Source organism: Galeopterus variegatus, unplaced genomic scaffold (assembly GCF_000696425.1).
Source record: "Galeopterus variegatus unplaced genomic scaffold, G_variegatus-3.0.2 Scaffold10877, whole genome shotgun sequence".
Lineage (NCBI taxonomy): Eukaryota > Metazoa > Chordata > Mammalia > Dermoptera > Cynocephalidae > Galeopterus > Galeopterus variegatus.
Window position 1 is genome coordinate 41,877 of NW_007736988.1, and position 9,558 is coordinate 51,434.

The window sequence follows — 9,558 nt, forward strand, 5'->3', positions numbered from 1 at the left end:
TCATCTGATTCCATATCATACCGTCCTGTCACCCAGAACAACACACACAGAGCACAAGGGCACTCTTCAAATTTCTTTTCAGCTATTTATGTGTAAAGGAAGATCAAGGGTGAGCAGAGACCAGTTTCATGGAAGTAAGAAACGTCCAGCAGTCGATGCGACAGAGCCTAGTGAGCTCCCGTCACTCGAGGCGGTGAGAGGAAGCCGGAGCCGGGGGCCCAGAGGCGGGGAGGAGAGAGCACCGGCATCTGTGGGATGCCTGGTCTTTGGTCAAAAGGCCACCCCCAAGGTACGAAGCGTCCTTTCTGTGTCTCAGTCGGGTCTTCCCGGAAGCAGACCCTCAAGCCAGGACCTCTGCTCAGGAGGCACAGAGGGAGGTGGGCAGAGAGCACCCCGCGGGCAGCGGGAGCTTCGTCCCAGGCTCTGCAGCTGGGGTTGTGGGTCGCGCCAGCTCCCAGCGTGCTCCCCGCTGCGGCGAAGGTGCTGGGGAGTTCAGCCTCCAGCTCCCATCAGACACTGGTCTAACACTGCTGGAGCTGGGAGGGAACATTAATTCCCAAGCACTTCTGGCCCCCCATGCAAGCAGGCAAAACAGACATTGGAGGCTGGGCTCCCCCAGCCCGAGCCGAAAACTGCGGGCGTGGCATGGAAATTCCCAGCCAGTTCTGACGTAGGAGGTGAGGGGATTCGTGTGAGCTCCAGTGGCGTGTGCCGTGGAGGGGGAGGTCGCTCTGCGTTACAGATGTCCCTGTGCAGAACCTTTTCCAGGGGACATGGCTTGGCCCAGAGAGGGCAGCCGCTCCCACGTCCGTTCCTGACCATGAAGTCTCCCCAATCAGAGAGGTCTATCCACACACCTCTTCTCCAGGTTTCTTTATCACCAATTTTTCAATTATGTTCCTTTCAAGTCCCTGACCATCCAGCCAAAGCATTAGCCACAGCTGATGAGTGCATGTATAATCACAAGTCTGGCCATTTCTCCTTCTACACAAAGTGCACAGCCAGGTGCGCTGCCCGCTGGGAAGGTTCCCCTCACCACTGTCCTTCAGGGACATCCCAGAAGGGGCCTGTGGTGCCGCAGCTGCCCGCTTTCAGGTGGTGCCTGCGCCTCGTGCAGAAGCGTCAGTAAACCAGGCCCTCGTCTTCTCTTCCTCTGTCAACTCACTCAGGGGCACCCCCAAGAGGCTACAGGTGTGAGCTGGGAGAGAGAAGCAAGGGTAGCAGGAGTGGGGACCATGGCATTTGGGTCACTTCTTCATGTACCTTACTTGTGCCTCCAGGGGAACCCCCAAGAGGCTACAGGTGTGAGCTGGGAGAGAGAAGCGAGGGTAGCAGGAGTGGGGACCATGGCATTTGGGTCACTTCTTCATGTACCTTACTTGTGCCTTCAGGGCCTGCTCGGGCCTGATCACGTATATGTCACCATGCATACACAACTTCATGGCTTGATGGGTCAGGTAACACCCGGTTCATAACAGGCAGCTCCCGTCGCAGGGTAACTTGCTGGCTCATCGTCAAGTGTTCACTTTCCACTAAGGCCCAGTAGCTGGCCAAGAGCTGTTTGCCAAAAGGAAAGCAGTTATCTGAGGATAATGGTAGGGCCTTGCTCTAAAATCCTAGAGACCTGTGCTGTGATTCACCTGCCAAAGGCTCCAAATAGCGTCTTTATCTGTCACTGATGCTTCTAACACCATTGGATCGGCTGGGTCATGTGGCCAAGTGGCAAAGCAGCTTGCACTTGAGCCTGGACCTATTGCAGAGCCTTGTCTTATTCTGGGCCCACTCAAAACTAGCAGCTTTTCAGGTCACTCAGGAAATAAGCATCCGAATGAGGAATAGGTTGCCCACAAAATCCAAAGAGGCCCACTAGCTGCTGAGTCTCTCTTTTAGTCGTAGGAGGGGCCGGATACAACGACTTGTCCTTCACCTTGTATCTTAGTCCATTTCTGTTGCTTATAACAGAATATCTGAAAATGGGTAGTTTATAAAGAAATGAAATTTATTTCTTACAGTTTGGAGGCTGGAAAGTCCATGGTCCAGGAGGCACACCTGGTGAGAGCCTTCTTGGTGTTGACTCTCCGCAGCAACACAGGGTGTCCCATGGCAAGAGAGCTGACCTTTTCACTCGCTCTCCCCATAAGGCCACCAGAGCCGTGTCCATGACAACCCATTAAACCATCAATGGATCAATCCATTCACAAGGGCACAGTCCTCACAATCCAATCACCTCTTAAAGGCTCCCCCTTCCACCACCATATTGGGGGTTAAGTTCCAACATGAGTTTGGGGGGACATTCAAACCACAGCACCTTAGAAGGGATATCTCAACATGCCCCACACCACTGGACCCCTAGAAGGTTCACTGAGGTAGAAGGCCCCCAAATTTTAGTTGAATTTTTTTCTCACCCTCTGACATGCAAATGTCTTACCAATAAGTCCAGGATAGTTGCTACTTCATTCTCACTAGGTCCCATCAGCATAATGTCATCAATGTAAAGAACCAGAGTGATGACTTGTGGGAGGGAAAGGTGATCAAGATCCCTGCAAGATAGATTATGACGTTGAGCAGGGGGGTTGATAGACTCCTGAGGTAGGACAGTGAAGGTGTATTTCTGGTCTTGACAGCTGAAAGCAAACTGCTTCTGGTGGGCCTTATGAACAGGGATAGAGAAAAAGGCACTTGCCAGATCAAGAGCTGCATACCAGGTACCAGCAGATGTGCTGATCTGCTCAAGCAATGAAACCGCATCTGGTACAGCAGCTGCAGTTGGAGTCACCACTTGGTTAAGCTCATGATAATCCACTGTCATTCTCCAGGACCCATCTGTCTTCCGCACAGGCCAAATAGGAGAGTTGAATGGGGATGTGGCGGGAACCACCACCCCTGCATCTTTCAAGTGCTCAATAGTGGCACTAATCTCTGCAACCTCTCAAAGAACAGCTTTTGATTTACTATTTTTTATAGGTAGAGGCAATTCTAGTGGCTTCCACTTGTCCTTTCCCACCATAGTAGCCCTCACTTCATGAATCAGGAAACAAATGTGGGGATTCTGCCAGATGCTGAGTATGTCTATTCTAATGATGCATTCTGGAACTGGGATATAACCACCCGATGGGTAAAAGGACACACTGGGCCCACTGTGAGATGCACCTAAGCTAAAACTTCATTTATCTCCTGACTCCCATAAGCTCCTACTCTGTCTGCGGACCACAATGATGTCCTGAGTCTCCTGGACTCAGTGTCAGTCCAGAATCAGTGTCCAGAATCCCCCCGAAGTCTGGTTATTTCTCTTTCCCTAAACACTCCATAGGATTAGGTGCATTTTCCTTAATGTGCCCTATGGTTATTGGCAAGGCTGGTTAATACATTAATAGTATAAATTTTTGGCAGCATACCAGGGTGCTTTCAGAAGGAGACCTAGCATCCCCTTCATTCAAGGAGTCCTGGATCTATAAACTGGCTCAAGTCTGGGAATTGATTGAGAAGTCATGACTCTGTTTTTATGATTCAAGTTAGACTTGTGGTCACTTGACCTAAAAAATTTCTGCTGATACAGATCAAGTAAGAATTTAGTAGACTTCCCCTCTATTTTAGTTCTATGAACACCATAAAACACATTCTAGGGACACGATGATCAAGTAGGCAATGCCATAGATCTTTGCAAACCAGACTATTCTAATCGCTGCTTTGACTCTGCTGTCCATCACTGTAACCGTGTCTGCTTGCCTTTGGTGATTAAGTGCTGCCACTTGGCCTGTGTCACCCTGGGATCTAGTTATGCCCATTGCATTCAGATTTCCCGATTTAGTGACTACGGTTCCACTGTAACTTCTGATCTGCAAAGAAGAACAATTGCAGAGCTCTTCAAGGATGCTAGGACTCCCTTCACAAATTTATTTCTCACAGTCATGGTGAAAGGTGTGTCCTCTGGACCCTCCTACAATGAGTAAGCAGCTTTTAAGTGACAAATCCACTCTGACACTCCAATCTTCCCTAAGTCTTTGGATAACTCTCTCTATAGTATACCAAGAAAGTTCTGGCATTTCAACCTTATATACTATAGGCCACCTTTTGGTCATGTTTCTGTTAATCAACCAGACACACTGTTACAGCCCTTTCTATGAATGACTTTTCTGAATTGGTTCTGGGTTTTCTGGAATTGGTTTTCTATTCTTACTAGATTTAAACTCCTAAACTGAACCATTAAACTCAGAATCTCTGCTTAGTGAGCCCACAAAAATAAATTCCTCCTGATTCAATTTTATGTTCCTTCCACCATTATTTTGTATCCATAATATCCATTCACTCCCATACATATTTCCCAGAATTCTGTCTATATAAATTGGATAAAATCATGGTGGGTTTTTGGGGGGTTGTTTTTGTGTTTGTGTTTTGTTGGAGTGAAGCCCACCCCTCATGCTCCACATTTCTTACCTCACCTTTATGGGCCTTCTGGGACTTGAGTCTAGCAATAGGCTAGAAACAAAAGTAGGTGGTACGTTTGGGGGTGGGGGAGGGTGTGTCCTGAGGAGAATTAGCCGTGTCTTGCAAGACAAGCCCCTGGGGGCAGGAGGAGAGCATTACCTGCTCTTCAGGCAAAGAAGAGCTGGCCTTCTTAGGCAGAGGTAGAAGAGCAGCTTCTACTGGCAAAGAAAACTCATCAGAATTTAGAGATTCAATGTTCCCACTTTGTTGGAATCTTCTCATATGTCACCATTTCAGTTTTCAAGATCCCTTTCCTTCCCAATCAATGCCCTCACTTTAATAGCAAACACCATGCAAGGTTGGGAATTCAACTTGCTTTGTAATTCAGCCACTTGCGGGATGAGATTCTGGGTTTAGTTTTCAGAAATCCTAGTCCTGCAACTACAGGAGACGGGGGTTTCAAAACAGGTGTAGATTTCAGGTCCATGCAGATCTTGAGCTGAGAACTCAAAGCCCAAGCTCATTGCTTTCTTTCCCTGCTTTCCTCAGCACAGTCAGGAGCAATCACCCAACGACATTATATTCCTTATTTTGACTAAAGTGTTCTAAGGTAGCAAATATATGGCTACCCAGACACTCTGAATCTATAGGTTTTTGATTACAAATGTCCAACAGTGATGATCTGAGAAACTATTTCGCCACATCCTGACATGGACTGACATTGTTTTTACCACTGAAAGCAGGATCATTAGTGCCTTTAAGTCTAGTAAGCATAGATAACCAATTCCTGAAAACCCAGAACCAACTCAGAAAGCTCATTCACAAGATTCTGTTTCTCTGGAACCACTTGCAGTACAAACTTCTGTATCAGTCAGGTTCAGCCAGAGAAGAAAGTCCAGTAACACACATATGGCACATTAAAATTTGCGAATCTCGTTTGCAATGAAATGATTATAAAGCTCTAAATTCTGATCTAATGTCAGAATGAGTCATAATGGAAATGATAGAGTCAAAGCAAACTGTAAAGAGGCAAACACACCAATAGGGTGAAATCAAGACGTAATACTGAATAATTAGAGCCTCGGCTTTAAAACAGATATCTGCCAGAAATTACCGTAAGGCAGAGACAGCCACGTTGACAGTCATTCTACAGCAAGAAGAGCTCTCTGTGGAGGGTAAAGACAATTAATATATTGTTATTGATAAGAAACTATTATTGTAAGAATTTTTATTTCTTTTTCTATAGGTTTGAATGTTCACTGTTTTTACCTGTTTGGATGAAGTGTCATTTGGGGCTTTGGTCTCTTTGCCAAAGTTCTCCGGATGTACTGTTATTATTCCTCAGTGAAGATTTTATTGACATCATTGTAGATTCACGTGCAGTTGTAAGCTCTAACAGACAGATCCCACGTACCTTTTGCTCGGTTTCTCCCAAGGGTAACAGCTTGAAAAACCATAGGAAATGTCACAGTGAGGATACTGACATTGAAACAATCTACCAATCTTACTTAAATTTCCTCACTTTAATTTTTCCTCATTTGTGTGTATGTGTGCATATGTGCACATGCATGCATGTATATTTAGTTCTCTACAATTTTACCATGTGTGTAGGTCGGGGATCCATCAACACAATCAAGATACAGAACAGTTCCATCACCACAAGGATCCCTCCTCCTGTCCTTTTATAACTGAACTCACCTCTCATTTCCCCCTTTTCCTTAACCTCTGGCTAATTTGTTTTTTATTTCTACAAATTTGCTATTTCAAGAATGATATGTAAATGTAATCATAGCGTTTGAAAACTTTTGGGGTTGACTTTTTTTTTTTTTTTTTTTTTTTTTTTTTTTCCTGGAGATACATCCAAGTTGTTGGGTGTGTCAATAGTTCATTCCCTTTTATTGCTGAGTGTGATTCCACGGTAGACCACACATACCACAGTTTGTTTAGCCATTCAATTACTGAAGGTCTCATAAAATGAGTTGGAAAGTTCTCCATCTCTTTCTGTTTTCTGGAAGAGATTCTAGAATTGGTGTTAACTCTTCTTTAAATGTTTTGTAGAATTCTCCCATGAGACCATCTGTACCTGAAGATTTCTAGTTTGGGAGTTTTTTCATTAATTACAGACTCAACTTCTTTAATGGTTGTGAGATTGTTGATATTATCTGTTTAATCTTGGTTGAGTTTTTGTAGTTTGTAGTTTTCAAGGAATTAGTCCATTTCTTCCAAATTGTTGAACTTACGAGTATAAAGTTATCCGTAGTACTCCTTTTAATGACTGTGGGATCTGTAGTGATGGCACCTACTCTGTTCTTTATATTGGTGATTTGTACCTTCTCTTTTTATTTTTGTTAACCTTGCTACAGGTTTATTAATTTAGTTTATTTTTCAAAGAATCAGCTATTTTTAAAATTGAAATTCTCTATTTTTTTACATTTTCAATTTAATTAATTTATGCTCATATTTTATTATTTTCTTCATATATTTTATTTCCTTCTCCTTATTTTGCTCTTCTTTTTTAGTTTCTTGAGGTAGAAACTTAAATTATTGATTTGTGACATTTATTCCTTTCTAATGTAAGCATTTAGTGCTGTAAATTTCCCTCTCAGCACCATTTTAGTTGAATCATGTATATTTTAAGTTTTCTTTTCTTTTGAGACTTTTTCTTTAACTCATGCTTTATTTAAAAGTGTGTTTAATTTCCAAGTGTCTAGAGATTTTCCTATTGTCTTTCTCTTATTAATTTCTAATTAATTTCTAGTTTGATTCCATTATGACCAGAGAACACTCTGCATGAGTTCAATTTTTAGAAATTTGTTGAGAGTTGTTTTATAACTCAGAATATGTCTATTTTCATGATTGTTTCATGGGAAGTTGAAAAGAATGTGAATGCTACTGTTGTTGGCTGGAGTGTTCTATGAATGTTGATTATATTCTGTTGGTTGATTGTATGTGCAATTCTTCTACATCATTGCTGATTTTCTGTTTAGTAGTTCTATCAGTTGCTGAGACAGAAGTGTGGAAGTCTCCAGCTATAATTATGGATTTGTCTATTTCTCCTTTCAGCTGTACCAGTTTTTGCTTCATGCATTTGGAGCCTCTATTGCTTAGTTAGGACCATTATGTCTTCTTCATAAACTCATCTTTTTCTCATTATGTAATGTCTTGCTTTGTTTCTAGTAATTTTCTTTGCTCTGAAGTCTACTTTATTTAATATTTACAAATACATGCCTACTTTTTAAAAATTAATATTTGCATGGTATTATTTTTTCCAATCTTGCTTTCAACCCACCTATGTCATTGGAATTGAAGTGGGGTTCTCATAAACAGCATACAGTTGTGTGGTATACTTTTATCCACTTTGCCAAGCTCAGATCCAGCCACATGTCCACTCCTGAGGTCATCATGGCAGCCAGGGGGATGCCATGATCTACTGACCAGGACTAGGTACAAGGTTGGCTCCACCCAAAACAGGACAGAGGGAGAGATATGAGTTCCAAAGAAGGACAAGAGATGGCAGGATGGAGGGCAGGAAGCAGAAACAGCTGCCACTACCCTGTCCCTCTCACTGACCAGGCACATTGGTGTCTCAGACACAGACGGGCAGTTCTATCATACTGCCCTACCTCCCCGCCACTACTCAAAGGTCAGGGGTGGGTCATAGAAGGCTCCTCAGAGGGACTGTCCCTCAACCATCTGCCTTCTCACAGGCCCAGCCTCTAGTGTGCCTTGGCAGCTATGACTAAGTCTGACAATGTCCCAGCTCTGAGCTCACAGAGCAAAGAGCCAGGTAAGGGCAGAGTAGAAAAACAAACCTGAAGGCACCTAAAATCATGCACCTGTGACAGATTATCAGAAGGGCATGAAAGGGCAGCCAGAATTCCTAAAGGGGGTAAGTAGAGGAGCTCTGTGCCCTTTAGAAAGGCCTCTGGGGCAGGGACAGCTTTGGCAGGACGGAGGAGAGCTATATTTCAGTAACAGGGAAACCAGAGCACTGAGCTCCTAGCCAGCAGAACCTTCTCTTCACATAGCTGGCTAGGTGCCTTCGTATCCCTGACCTGCAGAATCCTCCTACCATCCCAGACTTCCCAGGTACAGACACTGAGAGCTGAAGGAGGGTGCCCTGAAGCAAACAGCTGCTCAGGGCTGGGGCCAGGACTCAGGTGAGGGCTATCTGGTCCCAAATCTTGGACTCTTCGGGGGAATTGAATGTTTGGTTTCCCAAGTGGAATAAAAAGCAAAGAGGCATATTTGGCAATTCTTACGGGGGCAGAAGCTGAACCCACTGCAGTCACTGCCAGCATAAGAGAGTGGTCAGGTGCTGCTCCTCCCTGCACCCACCTACTCACCTGCCAGGTGCAGGAGTATTTCCACCCTCTCAGGGCTGTGGAAGGTGGCGAGATATCATACCCAAGCACCCGGGGGTGGACTCATAGTCTGAAGCTGGGGTTGTCCTTGGCAGGAAGGACAGAGCTGTCTTTCCTCTGGTGGGTCTGGCTGAACAGTTCTCCCTCTGTCTCCCTCCTTCCTCTCCCCCTGCTGGGTCCAGTACCATCCCAGAAGGCACGAGGGGGTCCCCAGGGTCTTAGGAGGACTCTGGGCTTCTGCAGAGGTTTCCAAAGAGCAAACAGCAAGAGAGCCTTGCTTTCAGGTTGGGAAAGGTTTGGACATAGGACTCAGGTGGAGACATAGCTTCTGGGGCCTCCGCTCTCAGCCCTGACTTCCAAAGACCCAATGGAAAAGGAAGGAAGAGACAGAATGAGGGCAAGTCATAAGAAAGAACAAGGAAGCTCTTTACATGCTTATGAGGACTTATCTTCAAGAGACATTAGTAAGAGGGGGAAAAAAGGCATATTTGTACTATGTTAAAATGAGATACTATATAGATAAAATGCTTGTATGTGCATAAATAAATTCTGGAAGGACATGCAAGAAATAGGTAGGATGGGGTGGCTGGGGCTGGATGAGGAAGGGGGGCGATTTTCTAGTGCCCTTTTGTATTTATCGAATTTTGAATCATGGAAAAGAGATACCTGTTTTTAACAATAAAAATAAGTTATTTGCCACTTTGAATTTCTCATGTTTTCTTTGGTTTTTCTTTAAGCCATCTTTAAGTAACACCTTGATGGTTTCGCT

General features: G+C 44.5%; 1 pseudogene; it reads right to left on the reverse strand.

Moving 5' to 3' along the window:
• Positions 1-549: 549 nt before the first annotated feature.
• Positions 550-6,130, reverse strand: LOC103610284 (annotated as a pseudogene).
• Between the last annotated feature and the right edge of the window lie 3,428 nt (positions 6,131-9,558).